The sequence below is a fragment of the Homalodisca vitripennis genome, chromosome 2 (genome assembly GCF_021130785.1).
Source record: "Homalodisca vitripennis isolate AUS2020 chromosome 2, UT_GWSS_2.1, whole genome shotgun sequence".
Taxonomy (NCBI): Eukaryota; Metazoa; Arthropoda; class Insecta; order Hemiptera; family Cicadellidae; genus Homalodisca; species Homalodisca vitripennis.
The window spans coordinates 75350528-75370247 of record NC_060208.1 but is presented as its reverse complement, the minus strand read 5'-3'; the positions used below and the strand labels follow the sequence as shown (position 1 = coordinate 75370247).

General features: G+C 35.1%; 1 protein-coding gene across 2 annotated transcripts in view; it reads left to right on the top strand.

Moving 5' to 3' along the window:
• The window catches only part of LOC124354192 (protein N-terminal asparagine amidohydrolase), a 98140-nt gene that overhangs the window by 16381 nt on the left and 62039 nt on the right, over positions 1-19720 (top strand). The window contains exon 2 of one of the 2 annotated variants that reach the window (XM_046804470.1): positions 2368-2437. The gene's annotated coding sequence lies outside the window, so the exon portion shown is untranslated. Of the gene's footprint in view, positions 1-2367; positions 2438-15043; positions 15195-19720 lie in introns of those variants that run through there. The other variant, XM_046804471.1, reaches the window with a different exon arrangement.

Genomic DNA, 19720 nt, shown 5'->3' with positions numbered 1-19720 from the left:
TATCCCTATAAACTCTAGTGATCGTTTGATACTAAATACGACGTTCAGATAGCTTCCACATCGACACTCACCTAGAATGAGGAGACAAATTATTCCAGACCTGGACATTGTACTTCTAGACAGATTCAGTATGAATGGTTGTCACGGCACTTGGACATCTTCATCACATGCAATCTTCTCCACAGGGGAATTACATTTACCACCTCAGTGTAATCGATACCAATTCCTCTCTGGTAGATCCTTTCGGTTTTATAGGCTTTGGTTGGATCCGCAGCCATAGTTTTTAAATCACTTATCAGTGTGAACAGAGCAGATTTTGCAACCACTTGGTCGGCTAGGACTCAATTAGGTGTGAACCGTTGGACCTGAGCACCAACTCTATTTAACAACTAGCTGTGGCACTAAACATCTTTCTGTGAGACATTTTCATACCAAATTCCTTTAGCCAGGTCTATATTTTATGCAGAAGATACAACTCTGCTGTTTTGAAGTCCTGAGTCTGATCTGCATAATATATATATATATATATATATATATATATATTATATTATGCAGAAAAGGTTTATATAGTGATATAGTTTATAGGTTCATATATATTATATATATGATTTATATAGTGATTTAAAAACTATGGCTGCGGATCCAACCAAAGCCTTTAAAACCGAAAGGATCTACCAGCGGGGAATTAATATCGATGACACTGAGGTGGTAAATGTACTTCCCCTGTGGAGAGGATTGCATGTGATAAAGATGTCCAAGTGCCGTGACAATCATTCATACTGAATCTGTCTAGAAGTACAATGTCCAGGTCTGGAATAATTTGTCTCCTCATTCTAGGTGAGTGTCGATGTGGAAGCTATCTGAACGTTTTATATATATCGGTCAACCATCTTATGTTGAACTCAAGCAAGTCTAGTTAAATGCAATCCTAGAAATTTTTTTTGTTCTTTTAGGACAAGAAGCTATACATTTCACCTAGTCCTAAAGGGACCTTTGGTCTCCTTCCGGAGTTACAGGATATTCTTGAGGTGATAGGGTAAGGTTGGATGTAGGACCTGCCTCCTTTCGGGATCCACGAAGAAGAATTTAGAGCATTAATCTCAGTCATGCCCCCTCGGAAGAAGGGGAAGCCGGCTCTGAACCAGCCTCTCTAGTCAAAGCAGGCAGGGAGGGGCACGCCCTTATGTCTAGGCTGGCTAGAACCTTTGACTCTTATGGAACCCCAACAACTTCAACAGTCATCTCCTTTTAGTAGACTAGACCTATCGAACTACCCTTGCACCCTAGCATATCGATATTTGCAGTTAGTGATGTGGCGCACAGGACATCCGTAAAGTTGCCCAAACTTTACCGAGAGACACATCGGTTTTTGCTGTGCCTAGTGTGGGTTCAACTGGAAGGTATAAACCAGACAGAAGTCAACCCTCCTGCGTCAGTCCTGGAAGTGTTTCCTTTAATGTTTTACTCATAGTCTATTATGGGTGTTTTCCTTTGTCATAACATATGGGATTGAGGTGTGGGGTGGTTTTAAAACGTCTTACAAAGTATTTTTGGTATAGAGTTATCCGAATCATCAAAAGGATACTTCTATTAAATCGTTGACAGAATTTTCCACTCTCTCAATATCCTTACCTTGTCCTCATTTTTCTTCTACGGGGTAATAATTTGGACCATCAATAACTGGAAGGATCTTCCATCAGTTATTGAATGTCACATATATTCAACAAGGCACGGCGATGACTTACGCACCCCCAGACCTCGCTTAACACTCTCTGGACCTGATACATCTTTCACAGACCATTATAAAATCTTCCGATGGAAATAATCAGTGCAATAATAACCTAAGAGTTACAAGAAAAAACTTCGAGTTTTCCTGCTTAGAAGTGTTTTTTTGAAGTGTCCAGGAATCCTTGCATACTGGATTAGAGTTAAGTATTAGATAGATAAGGTTGATCGTTGTCTACTATGTGTAAAACAAAACAAGTATATTAACTATGTATTGATGACTGGTATATGCACCATGTGTGTGTTTGATTCAGAAATAAACAATGTCTATGTCTACGTCAATGTCTATATTGCGTAGTTTTATTCTGAGTACATGCTATGAGATTGTTAAATAGTTCTTTGCTCGTTTTATCCACTTAAATTGTGGAATATGCTACTCATCGATATAACATAATTGCAGAGTATTTTTTTCTGGTTGTAACAAGTATCCAGGGTTATACTATTCTGATATTTTACTAAACGAAGCTATTTTTGTCGTCGTGAATAATTCAAGATTTCATTTTATTGATGGATCGTTTTTTTTACTAATTAAGACTTACACAATATACTTAACGTTAACTCGACATTTTAATTGTGTTGCAGGATGAGTCACAGTTCTTACAGTTATACGACAACGTGATTTTGATACCTGAAGTATACACTAGAGGTTAAGGTAAGTGCTGATAAGCTTTTACTATGAACTTGAATAAAAACAATTGTTTCGTTGGTTTTAAGCTACTGTACCAAATGCAGTGTGACTGAAGTGTGTTTAGTTTTCGAGCAACTAGGAATCTGATGTTAAGACAAACGGCAGCTGTTGTGAAACGACCATGAGTTTTATTCTATAAGAGCAATGTTTCACTTGTTGAATGTAATAATTATTCTGACATAGTTATTTTTTAACGCAGAATAAATGAGATGTCTTATTTTAAAGATGTAATTAATACGCATTTAATCTTTGTTTTGTTTTTGCCTTATAGTACAGTTTATTAGTTTTCAATATTTAATCGATATTTAAATACAAACACGTTTGAAATTCTTTCATGTATCCAATTTCAGTCTTTAAAACTGAAAAGCCTTTAATGGGTACTAAGCAATGAGACATATCCCATAACTTTATACACAAGTAAGGACGCACCAGTGTTTAAAATTCAATATATTTTGGGCTAATACGAATATAGCCGCGCGTATATCCAGCTCTAAGGGTCTTTTGTTAACCAAAATCTATTTTATATTTAGATATTAGGTTTTTTTGTTTCTTATGAACAATCGACATTGATGTATCGTCTGTGTACACTGTTACTTAGCCTCGTTAGAGACAATTTGAATTGCGCATTGATTGGCAAGTCCAAAAAGTTATGTGTACAGTATTAGAAATTGAAAGCTGTGAACACTTCTTACATTGATATTATATATGTTAATGTAAATCTAATCCAGTAAAGTCGTCGCGTCGGCGGGAACGAGTATACGGAGACGTGAGACTGACGAGCGACTGCGGACATTCCACATCTCCCCACCAAGTCTGCTACTTGTAACTCGTGCCAGTTTGCTAGTGTAACGAGATGTGTTGGTGCCCCAAACCGGTCGACCTAATTTGTTTTAGAAGAGGCAGATGGTTTAACTGTAAAAATTTAAATAGCGAAAAACTACTTTTTTCAAAGTCTGTTTAAATTTATCTGCCAACAATATTTAGCCTGCTTTTATTGATATTTTATGATCATTTTATTTTAACAGTTGAAACCTTATTTGAGCTAGCTACCTTGGCTAGAATCAGAAACAGATATATATTCGGTGCTACTAGAGCCTGTAAATATTTTAAAATCTTTTAAAGTTGATTTTGATTATTAAACAGGTCAAAGTAGAATTTGAAAAACTATTTGTGTCGTTCACCCCATTGGTCAAACATACTTAATTAATATCAGTTTTTATCGCTGTTATTGAAAAAATTAATAATCAATTTTAGTGGTGACATGAACAGTTTTCGTGATGTTGGTGAAGTAGTTGGTTGTAATATTTCCGTGTTAATCACGGGTACCAAGAAATCTGCTACAGTTTGCTCTGGTATCAACGTGCAACAAGACCAGTCCCTTCTGTAACACCGGCCACTGCTAATAAAGGAATAAAGCACCATAAGACCGGATATGTGATAAGTCTTCCGGATATGCGATGTGATTTGCTGTTGTAACTCGCTAGATATAGGCCACATGATAACTAGCAGAACTTCATTATTTTGCCGGTGCTCTTAGCGCAAAACAAAAGTAAAATTTAGTATATTCCAACTTTTAAGAGTAAGTTATGCAATGTTTTATGTATTCTAATTTAAATATTTTAAAATCCATATCCGTGTAGTATTCCTCCCATAACATTTAAAAAGCTTCATTACCTAAAAATTTAAATGTTTACAGACGAATAAAAATACTTCCTAAGGTGTTAATAAATTCATTATTATTTTATGGGATTTTGTTTTTATAATTTTTACGTCACAGACATAACAATTAGTAAATAATAAATGATTAAAATGACAGGAATATTAAACATTGGAGTTTTCAGTGAGTTCGTATATATCCTAGTTTATCATCAAATTATTCATTTACAAGTATTTTATTTTATCGATTTCTTATAGAACCCGTTTTCAAGGGGTTTTCAGTGTACCATGGTTTGCTTTTTTGTACCATAAAGGGAGGCCTAAGTGGCTTAATGCGTTATCCATAACTTTTGAAACCTGTAAGGAAAATAAAGTTTATAATTTATATGGTAGACATATTTTATTAAGAGTTGCATTATCACGTATTGTTACTAAGCTAATTCTAGTACGATATACGTTGCTTACGTTTTCTAGTGGTATTTGCAAAATGTACAATGTATGATTTAGTATGATGTATGTAATGTTGTTATCCAAAAGCAACCTTTTTTAAGGTTGAAACTTTTAAAAGATGTTGCACTTCGTGTTCAAAAGTCAGTCTGAAACCTCCTTGTGCAAATCTAAATACACCTTTTTGTGTAATCATAATTAAGGTAGATTTCGTTTGGGATTTCGCAGGAAATTTTATATTTCAAGATGACTATCTCGATCTATGTTTAAGATTTAATATTAATTTTGAAGTATAATTTGAAAAAGCTGATCTTATTTCGACTTTGGAATGTTAATATTATACTTTCATAATTTATAAACTCTTATCATGCATTGTACCATAAGGGTCTAAAAATTATACAAATATCTGTGGTTTGTAAAAATGTGGACTCAGACATTGCGTGAGTAAACGTATTGCAAATATCTTATTAATTGATGTTATCGTATTATCCTCAAAAAGGTTTTACGACAGCTATCTTGGAACCGGTACGAGATAATAAAGTATATTATAGGGACAACAATGGATGTAATTAACCTGAGAAGCGTAAAGGTCTTTCCTTTTATGAATACGTGTGTAATGGCAAAGATATAAATGTACTATGCCCTCTCGAACTGAATGGCCACCATATCCCTAAGATATCGATAAATGTTGAAATGAATAAATATAAAAGTTGTGTAAAGTTCCTCCAAGTTTCTAAATAAACATTAACATATTTCTATTTAGTGGAATAGTCGAGATAACAATAGTAAATGAATTATGTTTGTTTATTAACTCGTATTGTACGATTGTTTATTAACTCCAAAGGGCAAATGTACGTAGTCCTGTAAAATCCTCTGAATATAAAAATAGTTGATCTTGGATTAATGTCCTTTTTGAAAACTATTTAAACCTGGATGCCTGTCAGAGTTCGTGTTTTTGGACGTTTTCGAAGTGTCCTTATTTATTTTAAGATTGGCCTTATTTCTATTGTAAGAAATATTCACTTAAAAACATATGATAATAGTCGGATTTTTTGAAATTCAATCAAATTTTGAAAATAGGTCGTTTTGCCAATTTTTTCCTGTTGATTTTTTTAGAATCTATGGAATGTCAAATTTATAAAATTATGACTTACCCCAACCATCCAGGATATGAAAACTTAAGTTATCTCCATATGATAATAGATAATCACCCTTACTGGAGAAAAAAGAAAAAACCATTGTACATTTCAACAAGAAAAATTTATTATTTATACTGATGGGTCTAAAACAGATAATGGCACAGGAGCTGCGATTTATATTCCATGTACTGACACCAGACTAAATTTTAAACTTAACAATATTACTTCAAGCTACACAGCTGAAGTATACGCTATCTATAAAGCTGTACAGCACACCCAATCATTGAAGAACACTGAGGTAGTTATATGCTCTGACTGCCAATCAGTTATCAAAGCTATTGAAAATACAAAGTTTGGCATGGTAAAAGATAATGACATAATATTAAACATAATTAAAGAAATACTAGACAATAACACGAATACGTACATTATACAATGGGTCCCAGGACATATGGGAATAAGAGGTAATGAAAATTGTTGATAAATTAGCCAAGTCCTCAACCCACAATGTAAATAATGTTAGAGAATTTTACACAACCATGGCAGATTTCAAATCGTATCAGTATACAAGGAATTTAAGGACAAATGACAAATAGTCTTAATACAAGTAACAAAGCACAATGGTACATAAGTGTCAAAAAAGCCTTTTCAAGGGAACCATGGTTTAAGGCAACAAACTATACTAGAAATGAAATTGTAAATATAGTTAGAATTAGGTTAGGCCATGCGAATGTAAACACCTGCTTACATAGAATTAAATGTTATTTCACTCCACTATGCCTAAATTGTACATTAGGTTCAGATGAGACGCTAGAACACATTTTAATGAAATGTCCGAAATATTATTGTGAAAGAGAGAAATGGTTAAAAAAGACCAAAACACTCAGTCAAAATTTTTCTACAGGCTTAAGAGAGATTATGAGCATGGAGGATCACAAAATTTATATAGAAATAAATAAATTTTTATTTTCCATCAATAAAAGACTTAAAAAATATAAACAATACTAACACTTGTTGTGTAAAACATATATGTGAAACCAATCCCAGAGTTCTTCTATCCGTGGCCCACCCTTTCGGGTTAGGAGGATACTGCTTGATTGGCCCCTGGCAGAGAAGACAAAATCCATTTTTTACCTTTGTGCTGTTACATTTTTTTGTAAATAATATCTGTGATGTGTGTATATATGTGAATGGATGCTGATTAGGTGTATGTATTATAACAATCAAAACTATGATGAACAAATGGACAATAGCGTACATCGAGGTCTCATGGTTATTTAAACCAGACCGCCTTTTAGGCAAAGAAAAGAAAAAAAATGTCAAATTTCATGTTTCTAATACATTCTTAAGAGGGTAAAGTGCTATATCAATGAATGAGTAAGAATTCTAAAGTGCGCATTCATAACATTCACAGGGTGTTTAAATATGGGTGAGAAATATTGTTGGAATAGGTAAAATAGTTAAATAGGTGAAAAAAGTTCCTGTAACATTATGGTCTATTTCGTTTGGCATCTGTCTATCTGTATTTGCAATTTAAAAAGTTCTGTTTTAAAAAGTTTTTGTAGAAACAGTTTTAAATTCAGCGTTTCAGTTTTGCAAGTTTGTATGGTTTATTAAGTGAACTTTTTAGTCACTGTTACAACTTTTCCCATTTCTCAAAAATGGGATACTTGGGAGGTGGTTCAAAATTTTTAAATGTAAAGACCCGTTAAGTGACGCCTCAATTGAAAGGCCTTGATATTTACATCTTAGCATTTAAAATTTTTGAGCCGTCCCCCAAAAATCACATTTTGGGGAAGTGGGCAATGTTGGGCAAACTAAAAAGTTCACTTCTATTTCCTAGAAAGGTGTCCCGAGTTTTATCCCTCCATCTTTATCCATAAAAAACTATACAAATTGTATCCATACTTTTAATTCACACTGTATATTAAAAGAAATTGGTTCGATAACCCGATGTTTTGTATATTTTGATCTGTAGGTATCGAGTGTATCCATTTACATAATCAATTATTGTAGTTCTTACACGTTCATTGTTCTCAGATAGTTTATTGTTCCAAGTAAGCCTGTGTCGTGTGGATACACGGCCGGTTATCACGACTAACACAAGGTTTCCGGCTCACGTCGCCTCTAAACATCAGTGTTGGTGTAACATCAGTTTCGGTGTAACATCCGTTTATCAGAGCTGGTTCTCCACAGCGAGGCCGAAATCTTTCTAGAGTGCAGTTGCGTAAACAATAATACGCGGTGTGGACCGGGAAACTTAGACGCGTGACTTCTGTTATTCTGCCGTGAGTATTTGTGTGTTTTGAAGCCGACTCTCAGCACAAACACGGACTCAAGGACGCTACAAATAACTGATGCCCAGAGCTGCAAGTTAACCTGGTTAGGAATGATTGCGTTAATGTATTGAGCCGCAGGACAACAGAGGCCGCCAGTTATAATATGAATCTGTTAGTCTTTTAAACACATGCGGCAGTACATATTTAAGATACAGTAAGTAAAAGTTGTTTTCCAACGATAATGACTCCTAGTATTCACCCCGGAGTGATGTTGACCCAATGCCAGAGCTTAAGTTTAATAAATATTACAAGCTTTTATTCACGATAACACTGCCTTTGTTATACCCCAGGTGCCCCACGTGTCAACTTTTGAACAGAAATATATCCACCAATATTAATGGGGGAGGTCATCGTTATAAGACTAAAATCGTGGTTTATGGGGTATATGCGAGCTTTAAGTCCCAACCATTTAAGGGAGTAAGTTTAAAAAAATGTAAACCTTCGTTGAATGTCATCTCACTATAAAGGCCCTTAAAAAAGTAAAACAATGCCTCAAACGAAAGATTGCTATCTAAATTCAGTACAAAATTGCAATCTGCCAACGTTTTATAAAAAAGAAAACCCTATAATAAAGACTTTTGTTAATATAATATCTGTCTTAATAATTAAATAAAACAATATTTTGTTACATCTCAAATCTTGTGTGAATACTGTAAACCTTTAATATTTTTTACCTTCTGCCGTTTTAGTTTAGGTCTGATTAAAAAGTGACTAAAGGTCCTACTTTTAATGTCTGTAATTCCTTGTAGATTAAAAGAAACGTCTTTATACGTTTTGTATATTTGGGAAAATTAGCTTAAGGGCAGTGAATTTGGACTGGAAAAATATTTTCGCCACCAAAATTGGTTGCACTTGTAATGAGAATATTCTTGGTCCACAATCATTAGTTAAGATACATACATACTGACAAGCAAATGCATTAAATATCTCCAGCTTATGTGTAGTAGTTGCAGAAGAATTGGGAAAGGAAAATATGTGGAGACACTTCCATCATAGAGCTTAATTATTAAATTCTTCTCTCGACTGAGTTTTGAACACTACGTCAATACGCGTGAACACGATGATTACATTGCATCTGACTCAGTCAAGCTTAGGGTGTAAATAGTGCTGGTCTTGATTGTAAAGAGTGGGATCGGTATACAGGGTTTGTAATAAAAACTGCTGTGTAAAATACATATCGCCTTGTCTAGTTTAGCATCTGTCTAAAGTCCATACAAATCTTTTGAATAATATTTGTTGCAATAATATTTAAACGTTAACATTATCTACCATTTTTTACCCTCTTTGTACCATACTGCTGAGAAAATACCAATTTTAAATAGGACCTATTTTAAACGTTTAAACTGACTTTCAGGAAAACTTTTGTTAAGAGCAAAACAGATCTATTGTGAAGATGCATCAAAAAACGTTTAGTAACTATTTTTTCTGATCAGATGATAAACAATTTAGAAATACATCGTTATTGTACGTACTTTATATAATCGATTACAAAATATTATATTCAAACAAAACATACAAGTTTTTTTTATTTCTGTATATAGGCATTGCGAATTGCCTTTTTGTAAAGAACACGAATTAAGTCTCCAGAGCTGGTTATGTGTACAATAAGAACTTTGACTTCTTACTCTAATCGTTGTACTGTAATTGATTGTCAAATTTAGGGAGTTCTGCACAAGTATGGTGCATGTTCAGGAATGTAATCCTGAGTTGTATTTTTTGCAAGAGCCATTCTTATGTTAACTTTTACTCCGTCACATAGAATTCGGTAATCAGATGCTAACGATTTGGAAAAAATTTTAATTAGCAAATAATAATAATGTGAAGGTAGAACCCACACTACTAAATTTACTCTGTTGGTAATGTCTAAACATATTCGGATGTACAGAAACAACTGGTTACTTATTATCAATACCAAAATTATTTCAGTATTAGCATCGGTATACAAAATACAGCCCTTTATTGATCTAGTGATCTTAATCTCCGGTGGCCAATAAGAGGGAGGTCGGCATAAGAACAGTAGAACAGATTAGGAATGGGTAAAATACCGCGGAACAGTTGCTTTGGAACGGTTCTGTTCAGGCCACGGTCTCGGGTCGTAATCGTTGTCTGATATTGTTATTTGCAGTTACAAGGCGATTATACTGACTGTTGTCGTGTTGCACATTGCACAACTATTGAAAACGAAATTAGACTTAAAAGTTGAAACAGTAGCTGTGCCAAGCTTAAAACTAGTAAAATTAATCAGCTAATCCATCCCAACGTCCTTGATCGCAACCTACAGTAAAAACATGTTGTTGTTATTGTTTATGACTGATTCACTATGTTACCCAATATGCCAAAGGATTGGACCTGTAGTTATATTTTTTTAGAGTTTTTTTTATTCTTAAAGCGTCCTATCTAAATCATTTCAAATAATTACAACTCTTTACTCAAAAATATAAATCTTCTGAGTTTTTCGTGTACATATGATTTTTACGTGAAATATATAACATGCAGTAATTAAAAATAAATATTATCAACAGCAATGATTTACTTATGTAAACCCCTTCAGCCTACAACAAAACTATTTAATAACTTAAAAATAAATAATTAAATTCATTTAGCTATGTTTAGTATTTTGTTCATTTATACTTTGTTTTAGTGGTACTGGGCAACTAATTTACCCACTCGGCTTTAGAGCTGTTCAGTACTGCACATACGCTCAGTTCCACTGAAGTTGTTTGTGGAGCAGTTTAAAAACACAACTATTCTTTGTATGTGATTCCTGCAACTGAACTGGTTGTGCTACTATGTAAGTTTACCGCTGCAGAGAACTGCTTCTTCCTCACAGTTGCGATCCGTCGTTTTGTGGAGCAGTTGCGACGCAACAGTTCTTTGCAACCGTTGTCTGGCTGCAACTAAAACTATTGCAACTATTGTGGACGATTCCTTGTTTTGCCCATGTCTACAACAGATATTTGAAACTCGGCGTGCATATGTGTACATACGTGTCGGGCCACTGCACCGCCTATTGCGCATCGTACGATACTACGCATTTCCCTCTGTTCTCATTAATATCAGAGCTGTACTTCAAGGACGTAGCCAACATGTATTACAACATGTACTACTGAAAGATCGTTCTCAAGAAAGAAAGGGGTCGAGAACTTTTTAAGGAACAAAGCGGGGCCTTATCCTCTGTCCACTATGGGGAAATATCAGTTGTCTGGACCGCTCCCAAATTTGGAGTCAGGTGGAGTCTTTGTGCTTTTACTAATTGCCCCTTGGGCTATAGTTGGGGGATTCCTCCTCTGTCCCAAGTAGTCGCTGGATTTTTTGGACCTTGTGTGAGATATGTCTTTACCCCCATAACAAGTAGGATCCCTGGAAACTTCTTCAGTGTCCAAATGCCAGTTGGGGTGCTTGGGCTTAATGAGACACTTATCCTCTCAACTATCTCTTGATTCTTATCCCACTGTTCGTAGGACCCAACTTGGTTGTGGAATAGAAGAGTAATATCATGTAATGAAGAGTAATGGAGTAATTCTAATGGAAGAGTATTTGTTAACTTTTGGTGGACGTCGCGATACAGTAATGACGGCGATCCCGAATCGTGGTTCCTTTACTAACCAAAGCGGCTCAACCTCTGTGTCCGATTTCGACACCTGCTTTAATTAAAAGCAAAAATGAAGAGTAAAAATACAGTTCAAGGGTAGTTGTTATTGTGTCTAAAAATATTTAAATTAACAGTCGGGAACGTGCGCACCTGCAAACATTACAATATAATAAAATGTGATTATTTTTGTAGGGGCGGAAATTTTCATATCCAGAATGCTAAGTGCCATAAATAACAGATACCTGCGAGTTAAAATAAGGGTTCAAATGATTTGCTAAACATATTATACTGTACTGTGTGTCCCAAAAGTCTCATCACCCCACTAATCAATTTTGAACAGAATATTTCAACCAATATCCATGGAGGGATCGCTATGAGACTAATAATAATAATGGGTTTGTGACAGTATATGAGAACTTTAACACCTAATCCCAAGTGGGAGGGTTTAAGTTAACACTTTTAAAATATAAACCCTCATCTAGTGCAATTTAATTTTAGTTTCAGGGTGTGACAAGATTTTTATTCGCGTTTGACAAATATATTTTAATTTAATATAATTTAAGAAATTTAAATTTTTAATAAACCTTTTCCCGTACGTGAATTAAAGTTTTTATAAATAAAAACACGTTTCCCTCCAGTCATCATGTAATTACTGTAAACACTCATATCTTTACCTTCAAAGGTTTTTGGAGCCTAATTATAAGATGTCTCAAAATTATATTCCAATTTCCTACTGCTCCTCGTGAAATAATGACAATCATCTTTTCTACTTTCCCTGTATTTTCTTTGTTTCATATTCTATCTTCCTTTAGATATACGATTATTTACTGAATACGACTTATTTTCAATAACAATGTTTTTAAGTCCAGAAAAGTAATTCATTCACGTTAATGAAGCAGAGTGCGATGGAGTATAATATTAATTACCCCAGAATTAGTGACAAATTACATTTTTGTTGCATATTTTTTAACTCGGAATAAAAGAGTTTAATAATGTTCAATGTTATCATGTTATTGCCTAATGAAATACATGTTCTGGCTGTTTAAGTGTGATTGCAAAAATTTTGGTTTCAACGTTCAAATTGCAAATTTGGATTCAAAGGTTGTGTGCTCTTTGATATGTATAAAAATAAACGTTTTTTAAATATCGTAGCGTAATTGGCTTAATCAGTGGTATCCTAAACTTTAATTTCAGAAACACAAACAGAATCATTTCTTGGAAGTATTCTCGTGTTTAGTTTACCGAATATATATTTCTACTTCATAATACAAGCATAAGTTGATGGTGAGCGCCGTGCGCAGCGCTGATGGATGTGGACCATACTTCAGCACAGGTCTGCTCTGGACCAATTAGCCCTAATGCTAACGATACCCTGAAGCTGACACCCTAGCTGATCCATCATGGTACTGTAGCCCAAGCTTGAGTTGTTGCATCATTTATTAAGTGTTGTAATTTCCCAACATGAGAAGTCATTTGAGAAGTACTACCGATAAATTCTGTGATTTCCACGAACAGTGCTATAAAATACTACAAGTGTACCAAATAAGTTATTTAGGGTGTTGGGGGAAAGTGGTAAAAATATGTGAATAATTTCTCAGTTACTTCTGATGTTGCCTTAACATAATTATAATTTCCATTATTTATCCTTTTAGAGGTAGTCTACTTTTAAATTTTTTTTACAGTAACTTTCATTTTCACGACGAATTAAAAGTACTGTCACATACGAGATCGTCCCACTGGGACCAGCCGAGCAAACATTAATTTGTCTCTTTTAAGAAAAACGATGTTTTCACAAATTTTGGGCTGCTACAGTTGTAGTATATCTGAGATAAGCAGATTTGGTATTGTCAATAACACCACGGGTTATTTCTTAACCCTAATCCAAAGTTAATCCGAATAAAGTTAATTATGTATCAGCCTTATAAGTTATACGTGTTTTTATCTGTACAGTACTAAGTTAGGTTATAATAAAAACTATTAATACACTTATTTATTTATTTATTTATTTATTTATTTATACATTCCAACGGCAATGCCATTTTAAAAATACAATGAATTGATGACATGCGAATAATTGGTACAAACATATATGGATACAAAGAAACAAAAATGCATGCTTAAGATAACTACAAACAATAATATAAACGTGTTAAATAACATAATAATAGAATATATAATAATGATAATAATAAATACGGGTATGTAATACCATAATAATACAATTTGTTATATCAATGTAATAAATTGCAATACATAAGTAAAAATATAATAAACCAATAATATATACACAACAATAATAATATGACATAACAACAAATCCATTAATTAGATTACAAAAGTATAAACTACAACAACTGAAATGCAAGTGTAAGTACAGCATTTATGAGTAAAGTAAAGAGCATGAACTGGGTAATGTAGGTCAGAGAGAGAAAAATGGCAGGAAGGGTCAAAGTAAAGGCAAAGGAAGTTTGGTCAGTGGATGGGGAAGAGTTCTGTTGAGCTGCAGAAGGTGGTGGATAGTGTAGCAAAGAGTTTAGACAGCTTGGTTATCCTCATTACACACTATTACACACTATTACACACTATTACACACTATTATACACTATTATACACTGTTATACACTATTTCACAATCACGATCAGATTCTATTTATTGTTATTTAGGTATAATATTCATTGTTATTGGTGTTTATTTATACACTATTTCTATATATTTTTATTAGTGATAGAGGTAATGTAGAATACTAAGAATGTATGTATTGGTTGTAGTATTAGGGATACTATTTGGAATACTAATATGGAAGTAGGCACACATAAAATGAAAAATAGTTTAAATACTGAGTAGCTATAATGCCCACACACGCCATTTTTGGTGTCTGGATTATTTTTGCATGTCATTGTATTGTATATTTCCGAATAAAGGATTTCTGACTTCTGAAAGACAAACGGACAGAAAGGTTTTGTAGTAAACGAAGTAATTATGGTTGAAACTGGTCTTGTATTGTCCGAGAACCGCCTCTCTAGGTTTACATCGTGTTGAGGGGTGTCTTGCATAACACAAGTTAATGATAGTGTACGAACAAAAATATTAATTTCCCTTTTTTTGTGTGAACTTTGGTAACATCAACTGTATTCTCCGTTTCGCAAACACATTTAAATATATTTATTGTCTCGTAACAAATATCTCAGTGATATTTCTATATCTTCTAACAAATAGAGTGAGGTAACGGACGGATGTTAATTAGTCGCATATCGATAAGAGGGCTGTGTTCTCGCCGCAGTCGTGTCGTCGATAAGAGGCAGAACTCCCATTGGCGGAGAGAGCTGAACCCGCTCTCTAATTGGTCGATGTGCAGCCAACGAGCGGTGTCCGCCGTATCTCCCCCGTGTCTCCTCCTTATCTCCCCGCGTCTGGTGGCGGCATTTCCTCGCCGGCCCTCGAGAGTGTCGTGTTTACTAAGTGGGTGTCCGAAGAGACGGCCGATTTGATCCGGAAACGGATTAGTGTGAAAGTTATTGCGTTTTGTGTTATTTTACCGAAATATCAGGTAAGTCTTGAAGTGATAGTGTTTAGCATATACCTTTAAATTGGTTTGTAGTTGTACTGAAAAATAAAGTACCAAAATAAATAAAAAACGTACACAAGACCACTGTTAGTAAACATCTTAAGTAAGATGCACAGTGTCATATGGTCGTGCCGCGAGTAGACGAGGAAAGGCTCATTGCTTTATTAGGTGGTTATTTGAGTACAGTATATCATTGCCTGGAGGTAAAATTGCTAAAAACTTACTAAAGTATCCCTTAACCGTATAATAATGCTCTATTAAAAGTAGGAGAAGAAAGTGGAATTACTTTTGTAAAATAATAGTATATCATTTCTACGCCATTTCTGTTTATATTTTGAACATCCATTATTACAAAATGAAACTCCTTTAATATAATATATTATATTATAAGAACACAAGACAGAACAATCGCAATTTCCACAATAAGGTGTGAAAACGTATTTAAACCAACGATTTACGTTTCAAAAACTGGTAAAACAACTCATTGTATGAGCCGTAGAGAGTGTGTGAAAATACCGCGAGTAGTAACCGTCGGGATGATGTATGTAAATGGATACATGCTAAGTAAAAAGTTTATCAGTTATTGTACTAGCTAGATTAAATTGTTCTTGATCCTTGGTTATACTAAGTAGTCTAAATCTGAAAAGCTCCAGAAACCACGGCTATCAATTCTCCGGCTATCCATTCTCCATGTAGGAACACTTGATGAAGTTGGGTCCAAGTAATGAAGTGGCAGTGATATCTCGGCAGAGAAATGCTCGGGGAATAGTGCAGTGATAAGTTGTATTACGGTGAGGGGGATATTCCCCTCGTTATTACAAGTTATCAGATGTAATGTGCATAAACAGTTAGTGTTGCCTGTGGCGCTGTCCGCAGTGCCGACTGTCAGTACCGTAGACAAGCCTCGGCTGTAATGTTACCTTGTCAGAGGAATGCTCTGATCATATTACAATGATAAGTTGTATGACGGTGAGGAGTTTCCCCTCGTTATTACAAGTTATCAGATGTAATGTGCATAAACAGTTAGTGTTGCCTGTGGCGCTGTCCGCAGTGCCGACTGTCAGTACCGTAGACAAGCCTCGGCTGTAATGTTACCTGGTCAGAGGAATGCTCTGATCATATTACAATGATAAGTTGTATGACGGTGAGGAGTTTCCCCTCGTTATTACAAGTTATCAGATGTAATGTGCATAAACAGTTAGTGTTGCCTGTGGCGCTGTCCGCAGTGCCGACTGTCAGTACCGTAGACAAGCCTCAGCTGTAATGTTACCTGGTCAGAGGAATGCTCTGATCATATTACAATGATAAGTTGTATTACGGTGAGGAGTTTCCCCTCGTTATTACAAGTTATCAGATGTAATGTGCATAAACAGTTAGTGTTGCCTGTGGCGCTGTCCGCAGTGCCGACTGTCAGTACCGTAGACAAGCCTCAGCTGTAATGTTACCTGGTCAGAGGAATGCTCTGATCATATTACAATGATAAGTTGTATGACGGTGAGGAGTTTCCCCTCGTTATTACAAGTTATCAGATGTAATGTGCATAAACAGTTAGTGTTGCCTGTGGCGCTGTCCGCAGTGCCGACTGTCAGTACCGTAGACAAGCCTCAGCTGTAATGTTACCTGGTCAGAGGAATGCTCTGATCATATTACAATGATAAGTTGTATGACGGTGAGGAGTTTCCCCTCGTTATTACAAGTTATCAGATGTAATGTGCATAAACAGTTAGTGTTGCCTGTGGCGCTGTCCGCAGTGCCGACTGTCAGTACCGTAGACAAGCCTCAGCTGTAATGTTACCTGGTCAGAGGAATGCTCTGATCATATTACAATGATAAGTTTTATGACGGTGAGGAGTTTCCCCTCGTTATTACAAGTTATCAGATGTAATGTGCATAAACAGTTAGTGTTGCCTGTGGCGCTGTCCGCAGTGCCGACTGTCAGTACCGTAGACAAGCCTCGGCTGTAATGTGCGGCAAACACGCGAGGCGGGCGGAGAGACCGGTGCCGTTATACGTCTGACCTCGCGCAGACTCAACACACATTTGTATACGGAAGTAAATTGTTGAGGTTTCTTCCAAAATTAACTTTAAGTGTAAAAATATTTGCATTATTCTTCACTTCAATGCGTTTACGGGGTGGATATCCAGATAAATAGCGACATTATTCTTCCAGCTAATGATTAAATATAGTATGAACGTTTTCAAACCGTTAGACTTAAAATGGTGAAGTAAAAGTTCAATATCTTAAAAGCAATATTATATTGGTACACTAATGCAATTAAGATAGTTCGCCTTATTTACTGTTATAAAGTCTGGTTTCGGTATAGTTCACCACCAGATGTCTTGATCCATTAACACCTTTACTGCTGGTCTTACTTAGCACTCTTCACCATCCAGTGCGCACCAGGGCGTGTGCCGAAATCAACTTGGTACAATGCAATGATTATGCATATACTTCTGCGTATTATATACAAGTATACAATCCTATTACGATTCATTTACTTCTGCAGTTTATCAATATACGTTCTGAAGCATGTGGGGATTAGTTCCAGGAATTCAGTACAATGGTTACCTTTGTTTACTTAACAATTAGATTTATTGTTAAGTAAATTGCGCTCGTCTTATCACGGTCTTGTGTATGTGGTCTTAATTCTACCGATGGTTTTGTCTAATACGACAATATTATCTCTTATCTCCTTCATCACACAACTACATTTCTACATTTTATGCCTTAAAACACACCGACACGTAACATTAACACTTCTTTCGACATCTAGATAATATACACTTTTTAGTACGACTCTAGCCTACGTACAGGCTGCTTGCCCATGTAGGCTAATTTCCATTTTATAATATATGTTAATATGTAATAAATAATTTACTTAAATTATATAAATAATATTATCCAACTACTATACTTAAAATTAAATTGTTTTGTTTTATCGCCACTTAGTAAGTATAGTAAAAGGGTAATTAACTATTTATCAAATGTAAATAAATCTAATATCTATGTGTATATGTTTTTGGAAAAAAAATGTTTCTATTCTATTCTATTCTATTTTTATAAAAATACAATTACGTATGATGTAATTTCATATATCACTATATGTCCTAAACAATAAGATTTTGGACCTTGATGTATTTGTTGATATTTTACAATTAAGATTATGTTCATTACAAAAATTGGACAAGTTGTAAATTTCAATTTGTACAAAGCTCTAAACCAATCATATGGTTATATGGTTGTTCTCGTCATCAGTTTTCAAGGTTTTGACTTGGAATCTAATACAATGGTTGAGCAGTCATTTTCGTCTACTCCACTACACTTACAATAAAGTTCTACTAATAATACGTTTCACTGTCATATACATCCAACTATCGACTATCAGTCTTATAGTAATTATGCCTTCCGAACATTAGATATTTAAATTTTCAAATTCGGAATACGAACTGTTCTTGGTGGTTACTTGTCAAGGTTATACCAAAAAAGTATAGTTAAAATTCTATACTACTATTTTACTGTGCGAAAAATCTCGATATATGAGAATATTTCAAGCTTTGACACCAGAAATGTGTGTATTTTTTGGGGTTTCAGGACATTGCTGGGGAACGCCATTCAAGTAACAATCCTTTGCTATTTCTTATCTTATGCTATCTATAGGCAAATCCGCCTCCAAGTTCAAATTATTGATTTGCTCATCGCCAGCTATCAGTTCACAAGACACCAATCGACCAGTCTGTCAGACATCGCCAGACGTTCCTAATCGAAGATAATTAGCATTTGACACTTGTAACATAAGTTGTTGATTTTAAAACGTACTAATAAAGATTATGCTAACTACCGAGAGGAGGAAAGTGACATGACCACCGGATCAGTGAGTGTGCTTCGTCAAACGCCGACTCAAGGAACCGGAACACCGGGAACAAGGTAGAGTCGTCCGACATGCACGCTACATCCCTCAGCAACAACCCTCAACACAAGGCAGACGTGAAAATGTCGGGTAGTAAATCTATCATTCATGCTTTATCCATGGGCAGGTTCTTTAACCATCAATCGTTTCGCTTCCACCGCTAGGGAATTTCCCAGCGCGCCAGATGAAAGGGTTAAAGTGCACGTTTAACCCACCAGGATAGGTTATTAGTGACGAGTAGTGCATGCATTGTGCATGTTATAATCGCCTGCTGCATCGGTCCAGTCACTCCCACATTCCCGCGGTATGTCGTGCTTTCTCCCCGAGCCGTGCACTTCGACTGCACTTTTACTGTGTGTGAACTCAGTTGGATCGTGTCCATTTGTGGGGGGAAGTTAAAGAATCGCTTTGGAGATGTTCATATATTTGTTCACCTTCATTAAAAGTATTAAGGAATTTAGGTGAAATTAGAAAAATGAAATCTGTGAGACAAAATGTGACATAGTTAGTAAATTGATCTTTAAAATATTTTATCTTATCAAAGGGTTATACGTCCTATCTTTAATTGTTTTGATTGCTTTGCCATGAAAGGTATATAAA